We start from the raw sequence: 12,919 nt of genomic DNA on the forward strand, positions 1-12,919 counted from the left end.
GGAGCCACTCACACTGCATGGAAAACAGCAGCCTCTACACCAGGAAATGACTACATACCAATCTTGGCTGCTCATCTCTTAGTCACTTTAACCCTCCAACTAATTCTTTGGCTGCCTTTCGGAAAGAACAGTAAACCTGTGTAAGTCCTCTGCTGAATGGAAGTGGTGAAGGAGATAAAGGGACGTATTAGGAGAGGCAGCAGACAGGAAGAGGAGAATGAGAGGTGGTGTAGAGTAAGGAATAGTCTGTCCTGAGGAACTTCCTGTCAAGAAAGTAACATGAAGGAGATGTGTGTCTTTCCCTGTGACAGGGGCCATGGACAAGCTAGAGCAGGAAAAACCTCCCCTGAAGTGCAGAGTGGGAGAAAGCCAAGAATAGCCAGCAATGAGGAGGAGAGGGTCTGCTCTGATGTTCCTAGATGTGTCAAGCACACAGATAGGATACTGTCTAGGAAATAACATCCTGTTCTTTCCTACAGCTCTGGGGTGCAGCAGGAGAAAGATGCAGCACTATTGGTCAGTGGAGTCCCATCCTCCTCAGTACTGAGTAAGTCCTGTTGGTTAAAGTCACCAAGAGAGGCACTTTCTTTATTATTTCGGGTTTTATTTGAGAAAGCGAAATGACCTATTTGAACTACAGTCTTGGTGTGGTTTAGTGCAACAGGAAGGATCCAGGCTGGAAATCTGTGTCCTGTGTGATGATATGTTAGGGCTACAGGTTCCAGTATCCATCCTCCAGGTTAGGGTCTCAGCTGCCATCTTCCCCATCCTTCACCTCACTGCTGCCCCTGCACTGTTGTTGAACATCACTGAGAGTCATGTGTAGCATCGACCCAATGAATGTCAACATCCCTCATGGTTCTGGTGTTGCAAGGGTCCCACGACATCTAAATGGCTGTCTCTGTCAACAGGACAGACTTGCACACAGGTCTCAGGCTTCCCTCATCTTTGATCTCTTCATCACCTCCAAACTGCTTTCTGACTGTCTTTTAGAAGAACTACAGCAACTGTAAATCCACTGGGAGATGGAGAATGGAGATAAGGGAGGACAGGGGAAAGGAGGTGGAGAGGATGAAGAGGAAATGAGAGGACCTGTGGAGAGGGTCAGAATGTGTCCAGAGGAGATTACCTGAAATGAGTCAGGAGAAAAGGATGTTGTCCTGGGTAGGGGTCTTGAGGAAGTGAGACCAGGAACAAATGTCTCAAGCAGAGCAGAGTGAGACTCTGGTTTCAACTCTGGCATTCTCTTGTCAGCCATGAGGAGGGAAGGCCCTGTGCTGATCACTCTGAGCATCAGTCAAGGTAGAGAACTATGAGGCTGCTTTGGAAAGGGATTCCCATTTTGGGTTTCTGATGAAGGGTGTGGTTAGAGAGAAGGGTGGCTCCATCATTCAGTGGGGTCCTCTTCTGATCTTGTCTGACAGGGCATTTGGGCAGTTCTGATGACATCTGTGTTTTTGTACTTATAGGCTCCTTTATCCAGGCTTCCCATGTTGCCTACAACCTCCTGATTCAGAGTCTTGCATCATTTACCCATGTCATGGAGAGATTTGTACCTGATATTTGACCTTACATTACTATTGTTCTGCTCCAGCATGGTATTTAAGTAGGCATTGCCAGTTTGATGCTGAGTATTGCCTCTACAAGGCCAGCATCCATGTGACTGCTTCATGACCATAGCCCACCGTTGGGGTCAGGCTTACAAGTAAACCTTGATCATCACCAGGAGCTCTAATGACAGCCTCTGGTGCAGAGTGAAGCAATGGTCAGTGCAGGGTCTGAACTGGATTCCAGAACACCTTCCAGGTAGGAAGCAACTCACTGACTTGACAAGAGGAAATGAACTCAACAGAGACTCCAGGGTACTAATCTGTGTGAATCATGCACCTGAAGGTAAGACTGAATACAGTAAGTATCTGTGTGTGGTAGAAGATGAGTCTCTGAAGCCTGGTCTTGATGTGGTGAAATGATCCCATGAAGTGCCCTGTGCCAGCAGCCCTGACACAGAGGGAAAGTTATCATTGATTTGCTCAACTGAAGAGCAATGGGAGACTGAGAGACTGCAGAGGTGTGACAAGGGAGGAACCAGCTTCTCTGCTGTAGTCAGCCTCCAGCTCCACTCTGATCATCTGACCCTGGCCTGTTAGCAAAGATTGATGAATATTAAAGGCTTTGTCCAGATCTTCCCAGCAGGATGATGGCCAGGGTGTGCTGTCACTTACTTCTACATCCCTGTCTAAATCTATGTTCTGACTAGGCTGGAAATCTGTGTCCTGTGTGATGATATGTTAGGGCTACAGGTTCCAGTATCCCATGTGCACACAAGAAGACCCAGTCAGCTTGATTATATATATAGAGAGAATTTTTTTTAGGTTTGTGGGTATCACCTGGTGTCAGACTATGTTTCTGTGGCCTATCAGTGAAGGAAGGATTTAAGACATGGTTGAGGAGTCTGTTGAACTCTAGAAATGAGATATGGAAATTTCCTGAATACTTATTTGATAGTTTACTTTTTTTGAGATTGGTTCTCACTTTATAGCCCTGGTTATCTGAGAAATTCTGTATAGAACATGCAGCTCTCAAACTCACAGGGATTGACCCTCTTCTCTGCCTCCTGAGAGCATCATTTACAGATATGGACTCCCATGGCTGGCTTCAAGTACTGGACAGCATCAAATGTAAATTTCTCCAAACATTTGAGGCAGAAGAAGACAATTCTGCGCTTCTTTCATCCTGACAGGGTCAGGGATTGAACTGAAGGTTCTGTCATCCAGGATGGACTACAAACAGCAGCAAAGTCCAAATCTAACCTTCAGGATAGAAGTCTATGTCCACCAGTGAACAGACACCTGGAGGTGAGAACTGCTGTCATGAATTCTTCTGGGGACCCTGTTCAGTGGGCTGTGGAAGGTATGCACTAGCTGACACATCCTTGGAAACAAGGCACAGAGCATGCAAAGGCTACTTTCTAACCCTTTTCTCAGGATCCCCACCTGCAGTCCAGGCACAAATCCCATGACTTCAACCTGACCAATCAGGAGAGTTCAGATTGGCTACCTGGTCTGATGGAGAGTTCTTTCCATTTGAGCCATGAGAGCACAGCTGAGGACTCAAGGTGGGTCACTGAGACAATTGGTGCCTGTCTTGGGATGTTGAAGGTAGGTCTTTCACTTTAAGGACACCAGTGGCAGAGGCAGTGCATGCAGCCACATATTCTACAAAGGAGCTTCCAGTTCTACTCATCTGACACCCAGATTCTGTCTGCTTGGCTGCTGACTTCCATGGCTCCTCTTGCTCATGGGTCCCACATAGCTTTAGTTCCTTGTCAAAACCACTTTGGGTTGGGTTTTAGGTCACTGAAAATTGTTGATATTTCTTGGCTAATGGAGAGTCCAAGGCTTCAGGTTTCTGAATCCTGAACCAAATAGGACTCTGTGCAGCCCATTCTGAACATTCTGTGATGGTAGAGGTGATCAACCCATCACAAGAACGTTGTGGACCATCCCATGAGAACCACTATCCTATTCCATGTCCTTAGTGTTCTGTTGTTCTTGTTCTGGCCCCTACAAACCTCCAGATTTTTCATATGAAAGAAGAAAGTCATATTTGTCTTTTGGGATATGCCTGTCACACATAACACAGTTATTCTCTGTTGTATCTGTTTTCTGAAAAATGTCTTAATTTCATTCTTGAGGGTGAGTATGAGCTCTTGAACTGTATGCTTTTCATCTATTTATTTTGATTCATTCAGTTAGTTATTCATTTATGTGTTCATTCTATGTGTCTTTATATCAGGTATCTTGACCACATTCATATCCCTATCACTTCACATCCTCTCTCCATCCCTACACCTGCCCCAATAAAAGAAAATTTAAGAAGAAAAAAGAAAAGAAGACATTTTTTAGAACAAGTTTCTCTGTGTAGATTTGTGCCTTAACTGGAACTCACTGTGTAGCTCAGGCTGTCCTGGAACTCACAGAGATCTGCCTGACTCTGCCTCACAAGTGGGAATAAAGGTGTGTGCCACCATTGCCTGGCAATAAGACAAAATTAAAATAGGAAGATATAAAGATCTCCTCATGGAAGCTGCAGTGATAGAGTGTGACAGAGTGAGTCACACTTTGAACCTCTGTGTCCACGTATCTTGTTAGTGCTCATTGCAGAGACACTGGTCTGCTCCAGGCCTTGTGTTTCTACTACACTAATTTTGTACTTGATACTGTCATCTGTCCTTTGCAATTGGCACATTAACTTGTTTCACTGTATGGGCATGCAAATTTAAAACCCTGACTTCAAAAGCACCAGTGCCAAGGTACAAACCCGCTTCTAAATAAAGTGACAAGGTTGATTTGGAGATGGAGAGCAGAGGATGAGAACGAGAGATGGCAGAGGCAACAGGAAGAATTGACTAAGGGAGGGATTTGAGGATGGAATAGAGAGAGGGAGGAGCCATGAGGAGAGGAATGCACCGTAGGTCTAGCTTAAGTGCTGCATATTTCAAGTTCCCTTAGAGTCCCTTTCACGTGTCTGTCCTCTTTAAAGTGATGAGCTCTATACATCAGGAGACACAGGGTGGCAATTTGAGGTGTGGCCTGAGACAGCAGAAGTAGGAGCTCTGCAGGAAGTCCAGATGGCAGTGTGCCCACTTCCCCAGCATACAGGGTGTCTGTCCAGCACAGGAGGAGGTAAGCCAGCTACCACAGGATTCTCTCAAGGAAACCTTAGTTATCAAGAAAATATGACCCAGGGCTGGTGTTTCACAGCATCCTTCTCTGAGGGGACATGAGCCAATACCAGGTACAATCTACCCATGACTGTGCAGACCTTGTGGACCAGTCTGCAGGGGAATAACTTGCAGTACTCATTAATCTGTCTACCCTTAGGGTGTCTGGTCCTAGTGAAATGATTCCCCACAAGAAGGAAAGGGAGCTCCTTCCTCTCCTTCCTCTTCCTCCTTCCCTGCTATTGAATTTGCAGCCTCATTTATCCCTGTGTCCTCCATCAGACAAGATACAGTTCCACTGCATGCTGGTCTAGTCTATGTGTTTGTGAAGGGCCTCACTGTAGGAGTTTTATCAGAACCATATTTGTCTCCTAACAGGAAAGTTACAGCAAGCTGGAGGAAAATGAGTACCACATCAGATGGACTACAGGGACTTTGCTCCACTTTGAAAGTGAGTGGGCCTTGCCTAGCCTAGGACACAGTGGTCAGAGGTTTGGTCAGCACCCTTGAAACTTTGTACCCAGGTCCCACTGGGTACAGTGGTCAGGCCTAGACAGCCTTTTTGACCTTACAGCTATATCTTTCCAATAAGCTGTCTGCTTGCTATCCTGTTGGGATAATTGTCTAAAGTGTTGTCAGGTACACATGACAGGCAGACAACCTCTCCATGCATTGAAGAATGACCACTCTGATGGGGATGAATGCCAAGGCTCATCTGTGTGCAGCACATGGCCGAAAGAATCACTGAGATCACAACATAACAGCCTATAGTAGATGCTTAGTTTTTGGTTTCTGGTCTAAACTTGTTCTGGCTTAGAGGTTAGGAAGAATGAGGCTGCCCATGCAGGTCTGCCTCAATTCCAAGGGTAGGTAGTTCTTGAGCTTGTGTTACAGAGGACCAAAGAGAGAGAGAGAGAGAGAATGTAATAGCTAAGGCATGGCTACGGAGGGACATTGAAAAAACTTGGTGTGGTGGCAATCTTCCCTCTCTGATCCTAACAAAATGAGGAGAAACAGTTTGAATCAAAGATGGTGAACATCTTTGATTTGAAACAGGGTTTACCTATGTAGCTTTTCAAGATGAGTTTAATGTGAACTTTTTATATCAGTGGCCGCTGCAGGGAGAAAATGGTGGCTTCTAGATGGTTATGTGAGATAAGTCAGCTTATGATCAGGCTCAAACACTTAACACTCTCCTTGCCCCACTTCCTGCCTCCTGGAGACATCAGGAATAGGTGCAGAGAATACATGCTATTTGTACCAATATCTTTCCACACACTGCCCCAAAGTTCCTCAGTAATAATCACCTCCCATTGGAGAAAAGTGAGTCCAAGTGATGCTCTTTTGGACAGAGCCTGACTGTTTGGGAATGTTTAAATTCCTCTCAGGTCACTGACACAGATAGAATGACTAGGTTGGTAACATCCTTGGTCTCTTGTAATCTCAGAGGTTAACTTCAGAACTCTCATTGACCATCCTTTTCTCCTCAGTTCTGCAGGTTCTGGTGGATATGTTCAGACAAAGCTCATCTTCACCATATATGCATCCTGTCTCATCTAGGCAAGTGTTCAGTGGGCTGGTGCAGGAAGCACAGCGTCTAGACACAGACATGTTGGTGGAAACTGCTTTTCCTTCTTGATCCTACAGCCTGTTTATGGGACAGTAGCAGAGCAGCTAGAAAAAAACAGTCCCTGAAATCAGGGCTTTCCAAGGAGACCCCACTGAGTTCTCCCTCAGGAAGTTCATATAGGAATAAAAGGGACATTATTGCTGCCTCATGTCTTGACCTCCTCCAGAAATAAACCAGCTGTTTTCTGAAAGGCCACAGGTCTAGGGTGGTGAAGGAATTTTCTGTCAGCCTCATATTTGGACTAACATAAGCTTTTTCTTATAGGTGCCTGGCAATATCCCTAATCTAGGAACCCAAGAACTCCTGACCTGAGGATGTGCACACTTACCATGAGTGACATGGAGGGAAAAGAGCACCTCTCACCTCCCCTTTCTAGCAGACTAGCATGGCATTGTCTGAGCTCCAAAAGAACTCAGAGGCTCCACACAGCAAGAGGAGGACAGGCTGTGGAGGACAATAACATGGTTTTTCTGCCACCATCCAACTACAGACAACCACCAAATTATCAACAAGATCTGGGAAATCATCAGGAGCATCCCCTTGTAAAAGCCTCCTGGTGGGTACTTACCATTGAATCCTGCCCAACTTAGACCCTTTTGCATTTTGACAGTAAAGAAATTCACCTATGCCTCTCTGTCCTCACAGATAACCCAGAACACCTGCCCAAGCAGGTAAAGAAATATCTCAGAGGAGCCATGGGAATGAAATGTGCTTCCCTTCCTGAACTCAAGAGTGGATACCTGAGAAGGGCAGTATCCATGGACCACCTGTTGCAGGCCTCCACTAACATGAAGAAGGCGAACTTGAGGTCATACCCTCAGCCCATCTTTCACTGGTATTAGACAGAGACAATTTACAAAAAAAATACTGAAGCACTTAATTAGAATAACAACATAATTTCTATAAATTGGCATTCAGAATATTTTACCACTGGAGAGGATAAATCCGAAGCTCTATGAGTTCTCAGGTTCTACCAGTTGTTATTCTAAAGGTGACAGATGTTTGCACTTCATGTCTACACTCAGCAAAATCCAGTTGATGCTCAAATACAAGATGGAAAAACCAACTGGACCTAAACCTAGAAGACATGGCAGAGGACAAGAGAGATTATTATAGACTCTGATCTTCTACCAGGACTGCACACCAAGTCCTAAAGATCCACAAAGGGCTACAGGGAATTAATGGAGACTGGACACATGGAACAGAACAGAAAGCTCAGAAACAGACCCAGTGCAATCCTGCCAGCTGATTTTCTCATAGTCAACCAGGGAAATCAAGGCAGAGAGAAGGACTTGTCCACAACGACTGAAGAAGAAGATTTAAAAACAAACTAAGGAACCCATGAAAAACTGAACACAGTCACCATTTCAGTTGACCCCAAATACAAACACTATAATGTTCACATAAAGTTATAGAAGAGGACTACATAAGTTCCTGCCTTATAGAAATGACGATCAGAAATAACACGGAGTAGATGAACTGTGGACTTAGGAGCCACGATGCCAACAGCCATGAAAATGTAGAAGCTGGAGCAGGACACTTCCCCAGGACATCTAGAGAGAGCCTGGCCCCTGACTCACCCCAGCACACAACAATTCCCTGACAGTGAATGCTCTGTGGCTATGAGGAACTGGAGGTGTAGTGTTTGGTATGTAGTGTGATGAGTGCTGAAACCTATCCCATTGTGTGGGATGGAGATGAGCTGTCCAGCGGATCTGTTAACAGCACTGTATGGATGGTCCAGTCAGCTGGGGAAAGCAGCAGGGCTGACACCTAGATACTCACATGTGCTACCCATGACCCTCCCCTTGTTAACAACGTACATACAGTGTCAGTGTAAGGACATGAATGACACCCTCACCCACACTCACCACAGAGTTCTCTAGTTATTAGGACTAGATATTCAACTCCCTTCTGCTGTCCCACACACAATGCTAGATTCTAGATCAGGCTAGACCTGCCTCCAACCACTGTGTACTAATACATGGGGAAAGGTATCAGGCCCTGTTGGACACTTGACCTCCTGACAAGGACACACAGTTACTGCTTGGTTCAAACATTCCTGGAATCTTCCTGCACTGACGTACAACACTAGGTATAATGCAACATGGGACACTACAGCCATGCCACCTCACTTGTACTACCAACTGTCAGACCATGAAAAACAACCCCTATATCACACACACACACACACACACACACACACACACACACACACAGCCTCTAAGACACTTACTTCTAAATAGGGGCCATGTGTGACTTCCCAACTATTCACACATTGACTGCTAGGTATCAGACCTTCCTGAACAAACCCACACACACCTCCATGTATTCCTATGTCTGGATCCTAAATATCATCCACATAATTGCTTATTAACAGCTATTTATCAGGCTATACAGGACACTCTCTTGCCATTGTACCCAAATACTCTCTTAGTATTGGACACTACTTTAAACCCTAACGTACTGAAATTCCACATATGCTGCTAGAGTTCAGGCCTTCTTGAACATCACACCCCACCACCACAACCTACAATGTTAGTATCAGGACCCTGGACAATACAGTCCATCAACCCATATATTTCTGTTGGATATCAGACCTCCTGGGCCTTGCAACACTCCATGGCAACTTCTGTGAGGCTAGCTGAAGGGCATGCAATGTACATGTCACACTCAGCTGCCCCACAGGCACTGCTATGTGTCAGGATCTTCTGACACCCTAATGGCCTCACACACACTCTGAGGTGTCAAGCGTACTTGGACATCACATAGCACACTGCCAATCTACATCAAAATAAATGATCAGACCTTGACAGACACCAGCTCAGTTATAAGCTAACACATATTCCATGGGGTTTGTGCAGATCTTCATACCCTGTCCTTCCACTGCTCCCCTCTGCACACAGTTATCATCAAACACACTGGGCACACCACCATCCCTGTGACCACACATCCACTTCTAGGTATCATGTCCAGTTTGACCTCATACCCCAGATTAATTGACAGCCATCAGACCATGCTGAGAACATTCCACCTGCATGTCTTGCACAATACCTAGCAATTAGCTTTGCATCTCACCTTTCTTCTGCTGAAGACACATCCACACTGCTAGGCACCAGATTCTACTGGACTCCTTCCTATGCTATACCATGTGCTGGGTCTCAGGCTCTACTGCTAGTTACTGGGCCATGCTGGACATTAACCCTGTCCAAACCACAGTGCATATAAAGTGCTGTGTGTCAGGTTCACTTGAACACCAGGTTCCATCACACATGAAATGCTTGATATCAGAGAAGGTTGAACCCACCCTTACCCTCAATATACACTACTGGCCCAATGAACACTGCAATTTTAAATGCTCTTCTAGACACCTCCATCACTGACATATCAAGTTTCTTGCTATCAGACACTACCACTCTGTGCAGATTTCAGTCATGTATATTGAAGTATATTGTATGCATATACAATAATTGGCTTCAAGTCTTACCCAAAATAGCACCATTCTGTTGACAACATACACTACCAGACAGGGCATGGGTCTAAGCACAGCTGAAAATTAGCAGGGCTATTGTGGCAGCAGGATGGTGAAGGAAGAGAAACTTATTAGATGAGGCCTGTTATCATGCACAATATCCGGGTTAGGACTGGGGAGTCCTGAGGATGAGTTACAGAGTCAGGCATCGAGGCCTCAGGCAGGTGTGCAGCAAAGCCTGAAACCAAGCAGTGTGTTTCAGGCTATGTGGCAGGGGTAGGAGTGTCCAGCAGGGCCTTGTAACTAGTGCACATGGGTGGGTTTGGCAGCAGGCCTGGGGGCAGTAGATTGTAAGGCCTGTCATGGAGCAGTTCCTGATTGTGGGATGAGTCTCTGTGGGAGAAGCAGGGGGATGATCTGCATGTGTCTTATGAACACAACAGTGTATGTTAGGTGGCCGCAGTTGGGAGCTGTCTCGAATCATTAAGACATGACATCAAGCAGTCTATGTAGGATTCCAGGGGGTTTCCAACCACGCCTGTTCAATAGTAGTATACGTGGAGCAGACTAAAGATGATGGTGTTATAAGGAAAAGTGTGTGTGTGTGTGTGTGTGTGTGTGTGTGTGTACACGTGTGCACTTGTACTTGTGGTGATTGTTCAGAAAGTGTGCTGCATTGTCTGGAGATAGCAGTCAGTGACTAAGTAGATAGAACTCCAGGGTCAGTATAGTATTAATGAAGTTGATCAGAGAAAGTATTTTCAAAATATGGATTTGAAGGATTTTGGAGAATAAGGGTAGAAAACAAGATATATGGTACTTGACAAATATAGGTCTGGGAGAGGAATTTGACTTTATTTTTCTTGTATGGAAAAGCCAAGTTTTTTCTTTGTCAGTAAGACTAGGTGTCATCGTCTGTAAGGTGTCCACACACTTAAATTGAACCCACCCCAAAATTGCTAGGTGTTAGGTGCTACTAGGAATCCTGTCTTCTACAGCCAGAGCCAAACACACATGCCTAGGTGTCAGGTCCTGCTAGGTCAACTCTACATTAAAGAAAATGCTCCTCTACAGTGTTGGGTAGCATGTCCTCCAAGAGATCAACAACGCAATGGCTAAAGCCCCATGCACAGGGCTGAGTATCTGGTCTTTCTTACGATCCCCTCACCTACAGCCACAGAGGCCATACACAGCCCCGCATATACATATAACACAAGTGTCAGGGTCTAGTATTTATCTCTTCCCTTACACCACATACACATACATGGTTAGGTCACATTCCTGATAGGAACCACCTCAGCTACAGCAGTGCCGCACACCCAGAGCAGCTGTCACATCCTGCTGGGTACCTCTTCCCCTGCATCCGAAGATCCAATACAGATACACAGCTAGTTGTTTAGTACTGCGAACCCTCCCCTATTGTGAAATGCCTGGTGCACAGCCACACACGCACAAACACACTCACACACACATGCTTGTATGATCCCATGCAGTTCTCATGAACACTCACCCAGCTGTCATGTCCTTCAAGGTCTCCCCCATTCAGCCAAAGCCCTATTTACACACAGCCATCTATGTGCTGCCCTTCTGGTGTCCACCCTACAGCCACACACATACACAGAGACAGGCAGAGAGACATAGACAGACAAACAGAAAAGACAGAGACAGACAGACATACAGAGTCTCAAGTCAGGTTCTGCTGTTCCCACTCCATAACAGACAAAGCTGTCTACTCAGGACTAGGTGTCAGGTCCTGATACATACCTCTTTTCCTATATTCAAAGTGCAATGCTTTTTCCCAGCTAGTTTCCCAGGATTCACCCCTATAATCAAATGCTAGGTACACAGTCACACACTCAGAATCACACTCAGGCACGCACGCTCCTACAAATGCCTTCAAAAACCCAGTGCACTCTCAGCTAGCTCTCAGGTCCTAGAAGATAGACATCATACGAGTAAAGCACTACATACTTCAAGGTGCTAAGTCCTGTGATGTAGAGGTATCCCCCACACAACAAACAAGCACACATACATCTCTAGGTGTTAGGTCCTATGAGGAGTCCCACATAGAGACGAAGCCCAAAGCCTATTAGACGTTTCCCCTACTAGGTGTCCATTACCTTCAGCCATTCTCTCTCTCTCTTCTCTCTCTCTCTCTCTCTCTCTCTCTCTGTCTCTCTCTCTGTCTCTCTCATTTATCTATCTACCTCTCTCTTTCCCTCTTGACTCTTAAACATACACACACACACACACACACACACACACACACACACACACACAAATACATCTAAGCCGATGTCCTTGTAGGTATACACTTGCCTAGATCCAAAGACTCCCAAATACATGCCTTTGACTGGTCTTTCAAGGTATTGCCTCCATTACAATGGCAAAAACCATGCCCTCATTCAGAAGTACACACACACACACACACACACACACACACACACACACACACACTAATGCAGTAATGCAGCAGGATCTGTTAGATTTCCAACTTCATTAGAGCCAAAATCTACAAACAGGGCTGTGTCAGCTTCTGCTAGGTCCATTCTTCCCTACAGCCAATATTCCTCTTACACAGCTAGGTATCATGAGCTCCTGAGATCCACTGCTACGCAGTAAAGTCCCATGCACAGGGCTAGGTGTCACATCCTGCTAGGAACCCCGGACACGGGCAAACACCCAGACACATCTCTCATGTTCATGTAAGGCAAGTGTCAGGCTCAGGTATTTGTCTCTACCCTAACAACCAAAGTTCCACATACACAAACATGGTTAGGTTTTAGTGTTTGCTAGGTACCTTCTCCCCATATCAACACACTAGGTTAACACATACAAACATACAAACACAAGCATGCACATATGCACATATGCAAACAATCATGCATGCAGGCCTGTTGGAACCCTCTCCAGGCTGTGAGTCCAAGGAGCTTTTCCCTAGCCCATGAATGGAGCTATGGATTTAGGGAGGGCTTGGACTTGGCACCTACCTCTGATTGTGTGGCATGTTGTAGAAGTGGGGGATTCCCTGCAGGACCTGACAAGTTGTCATGTCTGTGTGTTTGTAGCTTTGGCTGTAAAAGTGGGACGACAA

General features: G+C 45.6%; 2 long non-coding RNA genes across 2 annotated transcripts; both read left to right on the forward strand.

The window, feature by feature from the left end:
- The first annotated feature begins 10 nt into the window (after positions 1-10).
- On the forward strand, positions 11-3,152 carry LOC119087183. Its single transcript, XR_005090626.1, has 4 exons — positions 11-140; positions 480-547; positions 1,470-2,855; positions 2,985-3,152. It is a non-coding gene; the product is annotated as an uncharacterized LOC119087183 (long non-coding RNA).
- Positions 3,153-6,628: 3,476 nt separating this feature from the next.
- On the forward strand, positions 6,629-7,758 carry LOC119087184. The gene is made up of 2 exons (XR_005090627.1): positions 6,629-6,909; positions 6,999-7,758. It is a non-coding gene; the product is annotated as an uncharacterized LOC119087184 (long non-coding RNA).
- Positions 7,759-12,919: the final 5,161 nt, after the last annotated feature.

This window comes from Peromyscus leucopus, unplaced genomic scaffold (genome assembly GCF_004664715.2).
Source record: "Peromyscus leucopus breed LL Stock unplaced genomic scaffold, UCI_PerLeu_2.1 scaffold_1776, whole genome shotgun sequence".
Classification (NCBI taxonomy): Eukaryota; Metazoa; Chordata; class Mammalia; order Rodentia; family Cricetidae; genus Peromyscus; species Peromyscus leucopus.